The sequence below is a fragment of the Leopardus geoffroyi genome, chromosome E1 (genome assembly GCF_018350155.1).
Source record: "Leopardus geoffroyi isolate Oge1 chromosome E1, O.geoffroyi_Oge1_pat1.0, whole genome shotgun sequence".
NCBI lineage: Eukaryota > Metazoa > Chordata > Mammalia > Carnivora > Felidae > Leopardus > Leopardus geoffroyi.
The window spans coordinates 31,559,254-31,577,805 of NC_059330.1; the positions used below are offsets into that span (position 1 = coordinate 31,559,254).

Here is an 18,552-nt window from a genome sequence, read left to right on the forward strand (position 1 = left end):
CAGTTAGCCAGTCTGTTACTCATTAATAATTTTTATATTATATTTACCGTGTTCAATTCCTTGTGTGGTTCCTGTCTCCTGACTTGACCCTATATGATATGCAAGCACAGTTGTGAGATTTCTGGAAGAAATATAGCAGATAATACAGTCTTCTGTGCAGCAGTAAGGAAGGGTATTGTTTACATTTACCTGAAGATACAAAGTTACAAATATTAACCACAGTGACAAGTGAAGGCAATATGATAAAGCTCCCAACTACAGAATCTATAGTAATTTTCCAATCTAATTACCTTGTGTTTTGCCTTAAGATGTTTGTCATAACTTTGGGTCACTATACTTTTACTTAATATCTTTCTTTTAACCAAACCATTTTTAATTAATATTCTTTATTTTGTACAGTTTTATATTTATAGAAAAATTGAGCAGGCAGTTCAGATCAATCCATTTTTAAATTTAAATAAACTTAAAAAAATTAACTTTATAAGATGGTAGGTGGTATAATATAAATTTGCCATACATAGAATTTATAAAAATAAGTATTAAAGTGTTCATGAATCAACTAAAATTGTATCTTGTAACATTACATGTATTTTACTTTGAGAAAAACTAGACTAGATTATCTCTTGAGGTATGTCTTTTCTATCTCTCAAATTCTGGACTATAAGCATACTATGTTTACATACTTTTTTGTTTATTTGTTTGAGCAAAGTGTGAATAGTGTTCCAAACCTTATCTTCTATAAACTACAGAAATACCCACCCCTGTGTACATATACATCTATATTTGCATTTGTGTACATGTCCACAAATCTCTCTATGGTTAGTATCTATGTCTCTAATGTCTTAATCTATATACCACCATTTCCTTGGTAATTTGCTCATTTATTTGATGTATTGGCATAAATCAGCCCCATTGTTATCCCTCATCTGTCTTGACTTTGCTGTTTAAATCATAACCTTGAAAGGACAAAACCAAATTGCTTTCTATATACTCTGTAACCCTATAGCAATCAGATAGTACTATTCATGATTCCTCAGAGCTCAGGAATGCTTTCAATGAAGATGATGAAGAAATTTCAAGGATTTTTTTTTTTTTTTTTTAGTTCAAAGCGTGTGGAGTTGCTCTTGCTAGAGTTAACAAATCTGTCTGTATTAGTTCATAGCTTTGTTTTTAATAATAGGAAGCTGGGTTCTGTGTGTGTGTGTGTGTGTGTGTGTGTGTGTGTGTGTGTGTGCATATTTGTGTACTTTTCTTCCACTTAGTATCATATTTGTGAACTTTTTTGTAATGGCCTATGCATATATAGATCAATGTAAGGAATCAACCCCGTATTTATATACTCCTTCCAGAGGATAGATTGTTCCCCCTTTGTACTCATTATCAACAGCATTGCAATGAACATATGTATGTATGCTTCCTTGAATGTGTAAAAAAGAAAAAAATCTGTAGAAAGCTGAAAGTGGAATATCTGGGTTGAGGTTATATTAATTTTCAACTGTATGGGATGTATCAAAATTAAATTGTAGGAATGTATAAGCAATATATTTCTGTTTCCAATATCCTATCCAAACTTAATTTCATGAATCTTGTTAATTTTGTTCAATTAATTGAATGTGTGGAATTGTATCACATTGTAAATTCTTATTTTCTCAGTTGGTAGTGGGATATATTTCTTACATTTATTAGCCACTTATGTTTTTTCTTTGTAAATTGCTGTTATAACATTCTTTGCTCAATTTTATGATCCTGTGTCAGCCTCTTTTTTTTGTTTGTTTGTTTATGGCAGTTCTATTTTTCATGCACAGAAGTTCATCAGTTAGCATAAACCAGGTTATGCTGTATTAAAAACCTCCAAATCTCAATGGCTTAATGCAATAAAGATTTATTTTTTTCCATAGAGGGTCTGTTGTGAGTTCAGATGGCTCTTCAGGAAAGCTTTCCTCCATACAACCACTCAGCAGTCTAGGTTGCTGTCACTTTTCAGTACAAATCCTTCTCAGTAATTCCTGTGGTAGACAGCGCTGGAAAATCTTGCATTGGAAATTAAGTTCTTATGTCCAAAAGTGACACAAGTTATCTTTTCTCACAACTCATTGGCCAGAACTGGTCACATGACTTCAACTTAACTGCAAGGGTTGGGGAAATGTAATTCTCCCACATACCCACAAGGAAAGAAGATCCACTTGTGGATGATCATTAGACATTGTTGTCACAAAAAGATTTAAAAGTCTATGTGTACATTTATTCTTCCTAATGAATTTTAACATTATTTTGAGTTCTCTCTTCAAATATCAGTGTAATTTTAATTAACATTGCCATGCAATTTAGAGTTATTGGTGTTAGGGAGGGAGAGGAGAACTGACAGTTTCCAATATTAAGCCTTCCTAATCATGAGCATCATCATTTCTGTCTCCAAATATTCAAAATTTTGAATATTAGGATTATCTCTAGCTTTAGCATATTTGATGTACATGTCTCTGGTCTTAAGTCAATACTTCTACACTTTATATTTTTGTTTCTATTATAAGAAACAAGATATTGTTTTATACCTGACAATGTTAAGAGTACTTTTTAGTTTGAATAGTTTTTAGTGACTTCTTTTAGATTTTCCAGGAAGATTATATTGAAGACAATATTTTTTACTTTCAGAGTTCTGATTTTATGTATACAATATATATAATTATGTCGTATATTATATTATAAATTATATATAATTATATAAATTGTATATAATAACTTATAAAGAAATGTTATTTACACAGGAAAATAATAGTTTTATTTTTTTGTGTTTTTTTTTGTGTTTTTTTTTAAATATGAAATTTATTGTGAAATTGGTTTCCATACAACACCCAGTGCTCATCCCAACAGGTGCCCTCCTCAATGCCCATCACTCACTTTCCCCTCCCTCCCACCCCCATCAATCCTCAGTTTATTCTCAGTTGTGTCTTTTTTTTTTTCCAGGAGGAGAAAAGAACCCTGAGTAAGGGTCCTCGCTCTGTATTTATTAGGATCAGAAGGCTTACAAACATGATGGACGAGTAGAAAGAGGCAGTGAAAGAGTGATTATTAACTCATGTATGTGAGAGAAAGGGAGTTCAATGGTATGCAGTGTTAGGAGTTTGGTTCAATACAAAACAAAATCCCAGCACCCAGCAGATGGCTGTTTACTGCAGGCTAGAGATGCGCTGTCTGTTTACATCTCAACTTGCCTAGGGGATAAGACAGAGAATGCTACCTCAGGATTAACGAGGCAGGTTTCTTTTGTTAATTACCTCCGCTCCAGGTAACTTCACCCTGCTGAGGGGGTCTATAGCCCTGTTTACCTGTATACCTATTCTGGACCTTCCATCCTGTGAAAGCATTATTAACATAACTTGGGCCTCCTTGTACAATGACCAATTTGCATGGGCCACTATTTCTGCTTTTGTACTATGCTGGGGGCTCTTTCTCCCTGTTTACTTAATCTTGGATGCTTTCATCCTGTGGCTTCCTATTCCTATGTCTTTGTTCTTTGCTCCAGGTGTTTTTGCCCTGCTTACCTAATCTTGGATGCTTTCATCTTTAGCTTTGTTAACCCATTGGTGCAAGCTTAGGGAATACCTATACTCAATTCCCACAGTTACCCTTTTTTTTGTTTTTCTTGTTTTTCTTGTTTTTTCTAGTGTTTTGTTCACAGACCGTCATAAAAAACGCCTTGTTCTCCTTTTGCTTTCTGGTGGCCTGGAGGGTGATACTGGCGGTGCTCTGGTGGGAAGGGCGAATGCCCAGGAACAGAGTGGGGTCCAGGAGGTTCTCGAGCCACACGGGGAAAAGCGGTTCCACTGCTGGAAGGACATCTGCTAGAGACTGTTGAAGCCACCTGGTCCCAGCAGACCCCAGAAGGCGGCCACATTCACTGGTGCTGGGGCAAGGTCATTAAAGGTGAAGCCCAGTGCCAGATGTGTGTTGTGATTTTCCATAATCCCTGAAACGCTGCTGCTACACTGTCTCGCAAACTTTCTCTGGGGCGGGCTGGCACCTGGCCGCAGTCTTGGGGCACCTGGAGCAGCAGGGTTCAGCGGGGCATTCCTGGGTGCAGCCAATATTCGGCCATTGCTCATTCGGCCATTACTTGGTGAGACCCTCCCCCAGAGGGGCAGAAGGGGTCAAAGCCTCAGTCATTCAGAAGTAAGGGGCCGGGGAAAACAGCCACATCTGAGACAAAACTTGGGAGAGAGGTACTGCCTGGGGCCTGGTCACGGAGAGTGAAAAAGTGGAGAGTGGACGAGAGCTGAAGACAGAGGACCTGTGTGCTGATCTGGGAGAACAGCTATTCTCGGTTTTTAAGTCTCTCATGGTTTGGCTCCCTCCTTCTCTCTCTTTTTTTTTTTTTTCCTTCCCCTCCCCCATGGTCTTCTGTTAAGTTTCTCAGGATCCATGTAAGAGTGAAAACATATGGTATCTGTCTTTCTCTGTATGACTTATTTCACTTAGCATAACACTCTCCAGTTCCATCCACGTTGCTATAAAAGGCCATATTTCATTCTTTCTCATTGCCACGTAGTATTCCATTGTGTATATAAACCACAATTTCTTTATCCATTCATCAGTTGATGGACATTTAGGCTCTTTCCATAATTTGGCTATTGTTGAAAGTGCTGCTATAAACATTGGGGTACAAGTGCCCCTATGCATCAGCGCTCTTGTATCCCTTGGGTAAATTCCTAGCAGTGCTACTGCTGGGTCATAGGGTAGGTCTATTTTTAATTTTTTGAGGAACCTTCACACTGTTTTCCAGAGCGGCTGCACCAGTTTGCATTCCCACCAACAGTACAAGAGGGTTCCCGTTTCTCCACATCCTCGCCAGCATCTATAGTCTCCTGATTTGTTCATTTTAGCCACTCTGACTGGTGTGAGGTGATATCTCAGTGTGATTTTGATTTGTATTTCCCTGATGAGGAGTGATGTTGCATTCTTCTCGAAGCTAGAACAAGCAATCCTAAAATTTGTATGGAACCACTAAAGACCCCGAATAGCCAAAGTAATATTGAAGAAGACCAAAGCAGAAGGCATCACAATCCCAGACTTTAGCTTCTACTACGAAGCTGTAATTATCAAGACAGCATGCTATTGGCACAAAAGCAGACACATAGACCAATGGAGTAGTTTTAAATAGTAGTAATAATCACATGTAACATTACCTTGCCACTATAAAGAGAATGACTTTAGAATTTTAAAATTAGGAATGGTATTTACTAGTTTCACCATGTCTCATTCTTTACATGATTAAGGTACTAAGATGAATATCAAGATAGTCACATGACTTCTCTACTTTGACCTACTGATAATGATAAATTAACAAATTTTCCTATTAAATTGCTTTTGCATTATATACTAAAGCCTATTGGTCATATTATATTACACTTTTAATGTTGTTTATGGATTCAGTTTACTATTTGGAATTTTCTTGTGCTTTTAGATAATGGTCTTAGTTCTCTGTGTCTTCTTACATTTTTGCTGTCAAGTTTATGCTGGCTGTGTATAATGGGTTGCAAAGTTGCAAGTTTTTTATTTGTACTTTAATAGTTTAATGGCATTTGGATTTTATCATAATTAAACATTTGTAAGGAATCACTTAAAATTTTTGAAACGGGGATTGGGTTTTGACTATACTTTTCAATTCATTCCGTATTCATTATTCAGTAAGTTTTATTAAGTTTTTGGGGACAATTTTGGTAGCTTTTATTTTCTTAAAAAATTGTCCATTTTCTTGTAATGTTCAAATATATAAGCACAGAATTACAGATTTTATTCAACTATCTAAAATATCTCTGTATTATGTTTATATTCCTTCCTGTATTCCTACTTTGGGGGTTTATATTCTCTTCAGATTATATTTTTATTAGTCTTCCTGCATTTCTAATTTGATGTCTTTATAAATTACTATGCTGAATGCTTAATTTATTTTTATTGCTTATTTAATGATAACATCAATTATAGTATAAAATTTCATCACAATAAATTGGTCCATATCTCATAAGTTTTGACATAAACGTTTCCCATTGTTATTGTTATATACATCTTATAAAATCTTCAATTTCTTCTTTTGCCCAAAAGTTATGTTAAAAAGTCTTTTCTTAAATAGTTTTGTTGTTTTTTTTTTTTTTTTGGTTGTCAGTTTTTTCATATTTAATGCATTATTAAAATCACTTGATTTTTGTGGGGTTTTTTTGGTTTGAAATGTTTTGAAGTTTATTTTGATTTAGTATGTGTTAATTTTAATAAGTGTTATAAGAAAATTTGAAAGAATGTTGTTTGTAGTTGTAGGGTATAGAGATTGCTATACATTGTTCTAGCTTGTGTCTCTGTTCCCACTGTTGATCCCATGCAATTCGTGGTCCACACTGCAGTTGAGAGCATTAAGGGGAAGGGTTCACAAAATAAACTGGGTTGGGCTGTATTAGACACAGGGTTAAGGGTCAAATGTCTTAACTGAGACATCAGAATTGCCTTGACATCTCTTTTTGTTTCCTTGTACATGCCTTAGTATTCTGCATTTTTCATTATATCCTGAATTCTCTTGATCTTAGAATGTTATTTATTTATTTTTGCTGTTCATATATTCTTTTTTTAAATATAATTTATTGTTAAATTGTCTTCCATACAATACCCAGTGCTCATCCCAACAAGTGCCCTCCTGAATGCCCATCACCCATTTTCCCCTCTCCCCCACCCCCATCAACCCTCAGTTTGCTCTCTGTATTTGAGAGTGTCTTATGGTTTGCCTCCCTCCCTTTCTGTTTGTAACTTTTCCCCCTTTCCTTCCCCCATGGTCTTGTGTTAAGTTTCTCAAGATCCACATATGAGTGAAAATATATGGTATATATCTTTCTCTGCCTTATTTCACTTAGCATAATACCCTCCAGTTCCATCCACATTGCTGCAAATGGCAGGATTTCATTCTTTCTCATTGCCAAGTAGTATTCCATTGTATATATAAACCACATCTTCTTTATCCATTAATCAATTGATGGACATTTAGGCTCTTTCCATAATTTGGCTATTGTTGAAAGTGCTGCTATAAACATGGGGGTACATGTGTCCCTGTATATGAGCACTCTTGTATCCCTTGGGTAAATTCCTAGTTAGAATGTTTTTTATATTAAACAGAGGATTCTAGTTAAAGTTAGAGGCATATTCCTTATTCTTTTCGTATTTGCTAGGTTTGTCTTAATTATTGAAATGTGCATCGGGACACTGAGGAGAACTTTTATATTTTTGAATAGTTTCTCTGATGCTAATGAGGTCGATAAGCTTTAATCAAAAGAGTTGTTCTTAGTTCTGATTGGCCAAGGATATCAGGGTTTTCTGAAGACAAACACTTAAGAGTTAGGAGGCTGGTACATAATTAACCATCAACAAATATTTTTTGAATAAGTAATCATTTTTGTTATTTTTCATAAATAGACATTTAAAGTCAAGTTAAAGATTATACATTGTGAGGCTTATAAATGATAGGACTTGGATTTGATCCTAGGTCTTCTGAACTAGGTCAGATCTTCTCAGTGAACTGCTTTTTTAAATTATGCAAATTTCTTTTGTTGCTCAAATGGTATTATTTTGCAGTTCTGTTCAGGTAAAGTTCTATGAAGTCTGTTGTGTTTTGGTTTTGTCAGTTTTAATTTTTGGTAAAACAATTATATATATAGTATTTCCTACAAAAAGTATACAGGTGCATATTCCTTTATGAAATCTAAATAGTACTTTACTCAGTATTTTAAAATACAACAAAGGCTTAACTGAAAATTGCTGAACAGGATGAAAAATATATGAAGTTAATTAAAGAGTTAACCTATGCACAATTATATAACAAACAAATGGCAAATAATATAAAGTTTGGTTCCGGAATAAATTATTTCATTCTTACAGAGGCATTGGTTAAACCAAAAGCAGGAAACAGCAAAGGCTAATGTCTCTTTCTTGGTATTTTGGAAAACTCTTTTTGATTATTCTCATTCTACAATTTCTATTGATTGTTTTCTGCATTCTGTGCTATGTATACATTATACCGACTTCCCTTTAATAATTTTTAGAGTTCTTAGTATAAAGCTAATTTTCAGTGTTCTGTCCATAATTGCTCAAAGTTCAGACTTCAGAGAATTGTCACTGATTGTATCCTTGGATGTTGCCATCTCTATTCCTATTTATAAAGATGTTAAGGAGGTTTTCTTGTTCTCATATATGTAGTGCGTTTGTGTGCACACACACACAACTTCTAGAAGGTCAATGTGAATCAGAATATTGATTTGCTACTGTATATATTTGTAGGTCCAAGTACAGTGACTGACAGAGGCCGTACTGAACATGTCTCCAAGGTCTCTTGTTTTGTGCTGTCTTCATTTCTCTGATTTTCTCTCATCTGGGCTAAAGCAGTAGGCGGGGATGAAAAGTAAAGGTTTCAGGTTACATACATCTTGAAAACAGCTTCCTTCAAGAATTTGTTGACTCTCTTCAAGTTCCCTGTTTATAGTATTATACTCTCATGTTCACTGCTGTACAGGGATTTTGCATTTAACCACCTAACTTTTTTTTCTGTAGGAGAACCTCACTATCACACCCACTGTTGGAGTCTAATTTTGATACAAAAATATAAGCCAGTAAGGGGAAATATTGTATAAAATTCCATCACTCTATCATAATGTCCACTTTTGAGTATTTTCTGTTTTCCACATATTTCCATTTTCCACAGTGGTAATCATCCTGAACTTTGTATGCTCATTTAAAACAACATTGCAATGTTTATTCTTGCTTGTACATGGCATTGCTAATTTTTTATCTTTCAGAATTTACAGTATTACATCAAAATTAACATGGTGTTGAGTCTTGAAAGAAATGGGAGATGGTGTTTTCCTAATAAATAAAATGAGCAGGATATTTACGTGGAATGTATCACAAATTTAGTAAATGATTTAACTAGTTCTCCAACCTGTTTTCTGACACCAAATCCAGAGCTTACACTATTATACCACCTAATATGTTCTGTAGATAAGAGGCTTCAAAACACCTGCCTTTCAAATACCACTGTGTTAGTTTGCTTCTGTAGTTTATGAGAGTTGTATAACTGATTCTGGGCAACATGAGGATATAACATCATCTCTGTTTGATGCTTAGCTCTTTTGTTAATGGCTTATGATGTCCCTTCAGGAGTGTCTGCTTTCTTTTCTGCCTTTCACCTTTATTCTCCCCAGGTAAGTTGGGTTGATTAGCTACCATCCAAAGTGGACCATTCTTCCTGGGTGTTCATAAATTGGGAAATTTTCCTAACCCAGACAATTGTGACAATGATAGCAACACTGTTTTCGCTTGAAGCACGTGATTTCACCTGCTACAGAGTACTTCCTGAGTATTCATTTCTTAGCATGATTTTTTTTTTTTGAGCTTTCTTGTCCGGTGTATTCCACTTTCCAGTCCTGCAGATCCCTTCATTGTTATACAGCTCTGAGGATGCACTTTCCTAGCTCTACAACTGTCTGTCTTGTGTACAGTGACAACATGCTCATCACTTTCTCAGTGGGATGGCAACTTGAAGTCACATCTCCTTACTCAATCCAGAGGCAATGCCCTGGTCTTCTTTAAATAACTGCTTTCCAGCCTTAGGGTTCACAGTATCTTCTGGTTCTTCATAATTCTTTCTTAATTCTCCACCCTCCTAATTTCTCTTTTCAGGGGTTGTAATCTCTGTTTGTTCTCCTATTACACCTCTTGCCTGTGTATAGCCCATCATCAATAACTTCTTACCTGTGTGCTTCTGTCCATGCTTTCACTGGGCTAAACCATCTACCAAAAAGAAGATGGAATGGAGTATGTGAAGGTCAGATTCAGGTCATTAGAGGACTGTATATATGGACTGCATCATTTTTGATTTTTTATATGACTGTCTTTATTGAGCTAGATTTTGAAATGACACCAAGGTTAGTACTGAGGAATTTTATACAGAAAACAGCCATAAAGATCTTACAACTGTATATCGTGTAGGCATGGTATTGAGGCTTTTAGTCTATTATTACATAGTTTTTTCTATGTGATGATACAGAATAAATTCCCATCATGTCCCAATCCCTTGGTAATACTGTAAATCTAGTAATAATACTATTTTTATTTGAAAATCAGATGTAAGTGTGTACCTTCTTTTGTGAAAATGTATTAGACGTTAGGATATAAATCTTTGTACCAAAGTTATCTTTGACTTTTTATCTTCATTGCCTTTTCACACTCATTATCTCACTTACTTCAAGGTTTTATGATAGTCACTTGTTTTCCATAAGCTTCCTCAAATTCCTCCTTTTGTTTGAATGAGATAAATATAAAAAGTGAATATGTAATTCAATAAATTTTACATTTAATAGTTCAATTAGTTTAAAATACTTTTATTGGAATAACATTGAAATTAATAGATTATAAAGCTTTGTTAAACTCTTAGCATTAAAATTATTTTTAAAATGTATGTTCTGTTAATTTAAACTTACATATTTTTCTACTATTTAAATGCTTCTGAATTTTTTTCCAATCCATGGTATTTTCAAATTGTTTCAGGGATGCCTGGATGGCTCAGTCGGTTAAGTGTCCAACTTCGGCTCAGGTCATGATCTCACTCCTGGTGAGTTCAAGTCCTGCGTTGGGCTCTGTGCTGACAGCTTGGAATCTGGAGCCTGCTTCAGAATCTGTGTCCGTCTCTGTGCCCCTCCCCTGCCCGCACTCTCTCTGTTTCTTTCTCAAATATAAAATACAACATAAAATTTTTTTTAAATCGTTTTAACTTTTTATTGTTGTATTATCATTGCATTTTCGAATTACTTGGGGAGGTTCATTCTGGAAATATGCAGATGAGATTTTATCTTTTGTATTTAGGTTTTTATATTTAGGAATTTGTACATCTATATCATCTGTACTTTGAGAATGAAACCTCTTCAAGGTCAGGGCCCATACTGACTTTATTCTTTATTATTACTCACTAATAAAGTATCTTCATAACTTATTACCTCTGTGACCTTGAGCAAATGACATCTTCTCTCTGAGCTTCAGTTACCTCCCCTGTAAAACGTGGATAATTACTATATCCATTTCATAAAGTTGTTATTGATTTAAAAGATTAATTACAGAGGCACCTGTGTGGCTCAGTCGGTTAAGCATCAGACTTTAGCTCAGGTCATGATTTCATGGTTCATGGGTTTGAGCCCTGCATCAGGCTCTGTGCTGACAGCTCAGAGCCTGGAGCCTGCTTTGGATTCTGTGTCTCCTTCTCTCTCTCTGCCCTTCACCGGCACTCAATATCTCTCTCTCTCTCTTAAAAATAAATAAACATTAAAAAATTCTTTTTTTCTAAAGATTAATTTAGAACTAGTGCTCTGAGTATGTTAGTAATGGCAATAGTAGCTGCTTTAACTGATAAATCCCCAAATCTCAGTTGTTTTAACAATCTAGAAGTTTATTTTTCACTCCATAATTGAGAGTGGGTGGGCTCTGTTTCCCACAGTAATTCAGGGGCCCAGGCTGATGGAAGCTCTGCCATCATCATCAACATGTAACTTGATTGATCTGTTATCCATCCATCCATCCATCCATCCATCCATCTCAGGTGGTAGTGGTGGGATATATGCATGGGGGAGTTGGGGAAGGGTTAATGGAGAATATTAGAAATATATTTACAGTCCAGACCTGGACATGGTGTACTTCACTCTGCCCAAATTCCTTTGGCCAGATCACTTGGTCCTACTTAAGTGATTATGGGTGAGAAATGGAGTACCTGCATGGACAGCTTCTTTCCAGCAATGACTTTTTCCTACAGAAAAGGATCATGAATCTTTGATAGAAAACATGTCACTTCCACACAGGTACATGGGAAGTAATTAAAAACATTGGGTACCATTTGTATATCTTTATATATCATTTAACACAATGTATCATACTTACAATTTACTTGTTAGATTCTTTAATTAGGCTGGGAATCCTTCCAAGTCACACAGGGATTACATCCTGCCCACAGTCCCTGATCGCTGGTAGAATTGAAGAACAGTGTGAGCTCTTGACAAATGCGTGGTGACTGGATATCTGTGGATGGCATGCATTTAAAAAATAGATGAATATCTGATTTGGTGTTGGATATACAATAATTACCATTAGTATTAACTGGGAATTACAAATAGGTCTTCTTATAAATTTAACGTTCCAAAAAAGTGAACTGGTCCCTTGCTAAATGTCACCTCACTGAATATCAATAATCTGGGCATAGATGGGTTTGTAAAATAATAGATGCTGCCATAGCAGTTAATAACAGTGTGGTTGGCCTCTTTGGAATACTGTGATTGTTGTCACTGATTTCCCATTTCTTCAGACTCTTTTGGAAACACTAAAGCTGGCTGTGTGATGCGATTTATCAATGATTTCGTAATTCAAAATCAATATCCAGATTTAGGAGAATTTGCTTAGGTTGACTAAGCTTTCCTCCACTGCTCCAGTGTGTTAGACCCTGCTGTTCCAATTAGATTCCATGTAATCTCATGGGGACGGGATGTTGAACACAGTGTCCTGTTGCTTCAGCATTTGTTCCTCAGTACTTGTGTTAAAATCACAAAGGGGACTCTCGTAAAAGGCAACTAACTTGGCATCTATCCTCTGTATTCTTGGAGTCTTGTTTTAGCATCTCTCATGACATGCAATTCTTGTTCTCCTATAATAAGGAGGCAGTATCCTAGAAAGCCAGAGCTGTACAGGGAAAAAAACAGCATGAAGTATTTCTGTCATTGTTCCTCTGGAACTTTCACATCACCTCCTTCTTCTGGTTCCTCTGAGGTCTGGAGAAAAGGAGGGTTCTGGATGGCAGGAAAAAAAAAATCTTTTTAATTCCTTGTGTTTTCTTCTGTGGTTATACATGCACTGTATCATGGCAGGCATCCAAATACTGACTCTTTTATGCATGTTCCAGTGAGTTTTCTAATGATGTGGGGACATCTCTTATGCATAGGTCCCTGGTATGGATGCAGTCTATGGCTAACCTCCTAACACCCCAGTCAGCTTTTGCCTATAGCAGAACCCCTGCAGCTTTTTACTGATTGATTGTCCTATCCCAGCAGGGCATCCTTTTTGGCAGAAGCTAATCAAGACAGCTCAAATACGGTTTCTTGGTCCTTAAGACACTCATATATCCTTACCCAAATCATGGAAGAGCAGTTTGTCCAGATTCTAATAGCTGTCTGTTAAATGTGTAGGCAAGGGCTGATCCAGTCAGCCTACTACCTTCAGACTTCTTCAGTAACTAATAGGTTGTATCTTCAACCTCCTGGAGATACATGGACACCTCAAATATCTATCTCCGTAGCACAGGGCAGGCCTGTGAGTTTTTCTTGCTCTGTGAGCTTTAAATTAAAGATTAACACAATCTTTGAACTCTCATTCTCTTGGTGTGATAGATTGAAGGCACCACCCTTACAAATCTCTTCCAAAGGTGGTTGGAGGAGGAAAAAAAAGAATTCTTCACTTGTATGAAAATTCTCTTAACAGTCCTAGTCAATAACCATTTGAATTCCTAGCTGTATGTAGACCAGAAGTAGAAAGCAATGGAATATTTTATTGTTACTGCTTTGGCTCTTTTATCTTTTAGTGCAGCATGGATTCATTTTATATACAATAATTCTCTGATGAGAATTTTGTGCAGTTGCCATAGGTCAAGCCATTTCAGAGACTTATTTTAAATTTTAAAATCCCATACAAAATTCATCTTTGCAGTTCCCCTTTCTTCATTATATTCATATTCTTGAGTGTTTTTATGTTTTGCTATGTGCTTGGACCCTTTCACTTTTCTTACAAACCATGTCTTATAAGTCTGTGTTTGGATTTAATTTTCTTTTGCATAACCCAAGAGATATATGTCATGAAGATCTGTTATTTTGCTATCAACAAAGTGGTTCTAATTGTGAAAAAGAAAATATAGTAACTTGTATGGTTATATGTATTTTGGCTATATTTTTCTGTATTTATAGGTTAGGTATGTTGCCTTCTGAGGTTGAATGGTATCTGTTACCACTGGTTTCTCCTAATTCAGGAGAATTTAGTTCATCATTAATTTCTTAGCCCAGATAATTACTGTGTCATTCATGATGATGCTTGGATAGTTATCTGTGCAGAGAGAATAAAGAATCTAGGGGTATATTTTATTGTTTTCAACATTAGGGCTTTAGCCCAAATCCTGAGATAATAGCATATGTTCCATTCAACATACTGTTTTACTCTACCAGGAAATAATAAAAAATACTCTATTATTTTCTTTACCATGAAGTATGAAAGAGAATCTTAAGGGACCTACCTGAGACTCCTGACATACATGTTCATTCACATGACAGTCGGTAACCACAAACCGGAGCAAGATGCAGATGCTGGGTGGCAGAGGTAAGAGCTCCTTTTACCACAGCAGGCAGTACACACATTCCAGTCTTCTCTACAAAACTCAGATGCCCACACATCTGGAACCTTCAAAGTGACTTTTATGAATATTCAAAAGTCCCCCAGTGTTAATTATGCACATGCCTAGGATCTGCTAGATGGAGGTAATAGGATTATTTCAAGAATTAAATGCAGTTACATTTTTTTTTTTTATCTGACCCTGAAATCATGAATATTTCCCTTGCTTGACTAAAATCTTTCTAAGGATGGGTACTTACTTATTTCTTCCCTGTTCCACCATCCTGGTGGGGTTGAACATATCTTTAAAGTGTTGTCAACTTGGATTTTTCTCTGGAACCTAATGGGATCTTGAATCATTTGTACTTTCTAGGGAAACTAGCCAGTGGTTTAATCCTCCCCACCTTTTTTTCCCTCCCTCTTATAGGAAAATTTCTTAGAAAGAGATGTCTATATTTGCTGTTTCCATTTCTTTTATTCTCATTCTCTTTTGAACCCACATTAATTGGTGTTTTGTTCCTACCTCCATTGAAAGAGTGTTTCCATAGTCCTGGATGATTGCCATAATATCAAATCCAAAGGTGGTAATTATTCCTCATCCAGTTAGGTCTAGCAACATTAGGAAGAGTTGATCATTCTCTTCTTAAAACACCTTTCACTTTGCTTCCAGGAACTATCCTCTGTTTGCCTTCTACTTTACTTGTCACTCTTTCTGAGTCTCCTCTGTTCATTCTTTCTCATCTTCCTGAAGCCCAGTCTTCAGACCTGCTCTCCTCTGGTTCTATACTCACTTCCTAGGTTATCTGCTCTCCTGGTTTCAGGGGTTTAAAAGCCATCTGAACTCTGACAGTGCCTAAATTTATATCTACAACCCACACCAGTCTCCTGAAAGTATTCTCATATATCCATCTGCCTACTCAACACATCCCCTTCATATAAAGTTGCTATCTCAGACTTAATATGGCTAAAACACAACTCTAGATTTCGAAGCTCCCAATCTGCTCCTCCCACAGGGTTATCTTGATAATTGGCAACTCCATCCCACCAGTTGCTTGGGCCAAGAATCTTGGAATCATCTTGAGTTCCCTCTCATTTTCTACATCACTGTACTAGAAAATTCTTTCAGTGGTACCTTTAAAATATATCTTGAATCTAGTCACTTTTCCAGTGCTACCTGTTTTACCTAAAATGATATTTTTGCTCACTTGGGTTATTATAATAACCTAAGTTCCCCTGTCACTCCCTCACCCGGCAAGAAGAGTAGCCATTCAAATAATGTGAATTAACTGAATTCATATTCAATTGGAATTCAAATTTTTGCTAAAGGAATAAATATATGATTTTCTGTTATTGTGGTGGCTGTGTGGAGGTGATCTCACCCAGGTGCATCCTCAGGATTTAGGATAGCTGTAAGTCTCAGGGTGCCTGGGTGACTCCGTTGGTTGAGCATCTGACTCTGGTTTCAGCTCAGGTCGTGATCTCACAGTTCATGATTTGAGCCCCGTGTCTGGCTCACTGCTGAGCATGCAGCCTGCCTGGGATTCTCTCTCTCTGCCCCTCCCCTTCTTGTACATCCTCACCGTCTCTCTGTCTCTCTCTCTCTCTCTCCCCTGAGAATAAATAAATTAAAAAAAAAAAAAGCTTTGAGTCTCCCTCACAGATCAATGCATGCACCATTCATAGGCTTTAAATACTACTTATTTTTTTTTTTAAGCCTGTCTATTTTGAGAGAGAGCATGCATGAGCATGCAAAAGTGGTCAGGGACAGAGAGTGAGGGAGAGAGAGAATCCCAAGCAGGCTCTGCACTGATGAACCAATCGTGACCTGAGCCGAAGTCAGATGCTTAACTGACTGAGCCACCCAGGTGCTGCTAAAGACTGCCTTTTAATTCCTGGTGAGGTTACTCTAGTAAGGCAGTAAATACCCCTTCAGGTGGAGGAAGGTGGGCTCTACCTTAGAAGAAGGTATGGGGTAAGCTGGTTAAGACATTCCAAGGGGATAGAGGTGAGAGCAATTTTTTTTTTTTTTTTGAAGACCAATATTCTCTATTATTTTTTTTTGGTCTTGGTAAGTGTGCTCTTTAATCCCCATCACCTATTCCACCCTTCTCCCCACCCACTTCTCCTCTGGTAACCATCAGTGCTCTATAGTTAAGAGTCTGTTTCTTGGTTTGTCTCTTTTTTTTTTTTCTTTACTTTTTATTCTGTTTCTTAAATTCCACATATGAGTGAGATCATATGGTATTTCTATTTTCTGACTAACTTATTTCACTTACAGTTATACTCTCTGGCTCTATTTGTGTTGTTGCAAATGGCAAGACTTCATTCTTTTTTTGTGGCTGAATAATATTCCAATGTATGTATGTATGTATGTATGTGTATATATATATATATATATATATATATATATATATATATATATAACCACATTTTCTTTATCCATTCATCTGTCATTGGACACTTGGGCTTCTTCCGTACATTGGCTATTGTAAATAATGCTGCAGTAAACATAGGATTGAACGTTGAATTAGTGTTTTTGAAGACCAAGTATCTTCTATAAGAAACGATAGAGTAAGACATTGACAATGAGTGGAATCTGGCAAAGCTGCCTATCTAGCTGGGGTCTTAAATCAGGTATAATTGGCCTTGAACTTTCCAGTAACAGGAATGACTTCAAAATCAATGGTTATTGATAGATATTTTCTTCTTAAAAGGGGCCCACATCAGCATTTTTGCTGGCTTGGTTTGTTTCTCTCTCACTCTGACCCATTCCATTATTTATTGCCACAGGGTTGGGGCTTCAATATTATCTCAGTCTTGCTTTTCTCATTGCCCTACTTTTAGCCTTCGTGCTATGTGGATGTGATCTGCCTTTGGGTATTAGGTTCATAAAAAACTTTAGTTTTCAATAATAACTTTTAGTTCTCTGTGCCAGGTGCTCTAGGGCCTTTGGATCCTCAGCCAGATCACAAAAATGAATAAAAACAACTTTTCCACTTTCACCAATAGGAAAACAAACTTCTCATCACACTTTCAGAAGAGTTGGCATTTTATCACAGTCTCTTGTTTGGGGTTATTGGGTTTGAGATTTAATCAAAGAATATTTGCCTGACACAGAAAGGTGTGCAATTTGTAGCACTTAACTATAGCCCTGCTATATAGCTACAATTAACTCTTCTTTGTGCGAGACAATGTGTGTATTCTTTACATTCAACCCTCATGATAGCCATATGAAATATGGACTATTCTGATCTCTTCTTTAGATTTGCCTAGAGTGACAGAAGAGACATACTGCAGAAAGGATGTTCAGATGTTCTCCTAATGCCAAAGAATATTCTTTTGAAAACTTAACAGTGTTATCTCCCTTAGAACAAGGGGTAGTGACTATGAGGCAGAACATGTTACTTTTTCCTTTTTCTGTAAGAGAAAGAGCCCAACTCTTGTGAGTCCTCTCCTAATTATATTCATTTATGTCCTGGAAGAATAAGGAAGCATAGCAGTTTCAATGCACTTTTGGTGCTCAGTTCCAGACAATGAACCAGTCTCTCAAATGTTCCCTTCCTGGTAGGAGCTTAGGGAAGCCACCAACTTATTTATGTCCGTGAACAAACCATGAGATAAGGATATTTTCTGTCCTAGCAGATTTTGAAAACATGGAGCCAAAAACCTTTTGGAGGAAGAAGCCACATTTGAGCAGTGTTCTTCTGAGTTACCCTGTCCTAAATGATTCACTCTCTTATCAATTCACTGTTTTTCAGAAAAGAACTGTAATTCTACCTTTGAGCCTTTTTACCTACATTAATAAGGCCACACCTATATAAATAACTTCTGATTGTTTGAAAGCGAAAGTACTTCATGAATCAGACTGACAACAACAAGGGAAACCAATTCATTTAAACCTATAATTGGATCATTTCTACTTTTGGAAATCCCCTATATATTTCCTAATAAATTAGTGTGATTACACTTGAAACCCAGATAGCATCAATTTTCACTTTAAATTAAAGAGAAGATTCTTGTATAGATCTTTTCTCTGACCAGCAAGCAGTCTCCAGAGCCTCTAGGAACTCATTAATATGTTGAGCTTTGAAGTTTCTGATTTGCCAGAATATCTGTGTT

General features: G+C 36.4%; 1 long non-coding RNA gene across 2 annotated transcripts in view; it reads right to left on the minus strand.

The window, feature by feature from the left end:
• Window positions 1-15,466, minus strand: part of LOC123603434 — a 49,893-nt gene extending 34,427 nt beyond the window's left edge. The window contains exons 1-4 of one of the 2 annotated variants that reach the window (XR_006714879.1): window positions 14,957-15,466; window positions 14,339-14,502; window positions 11,950-12,087; window positions 7,072-8,403 (exon numbers count right to left, since the gene is read on the minus strand). This is a non-coding gene — a long non-coding RNA (uncharacterized LOC123603434). Of the gene's footprint in view, window positions 1-7,071; window positions 8,404-11,949; window positions 12,088-14,338; window positions 14,503-14,956 lie in introns of those variants that run through there. The other variant, XR_006714880.1, reaches the window with a different exon arrangement.
• Between the last annotated feature and the right edge of the window lie 3,086 nt (window positions 15,467-18,552).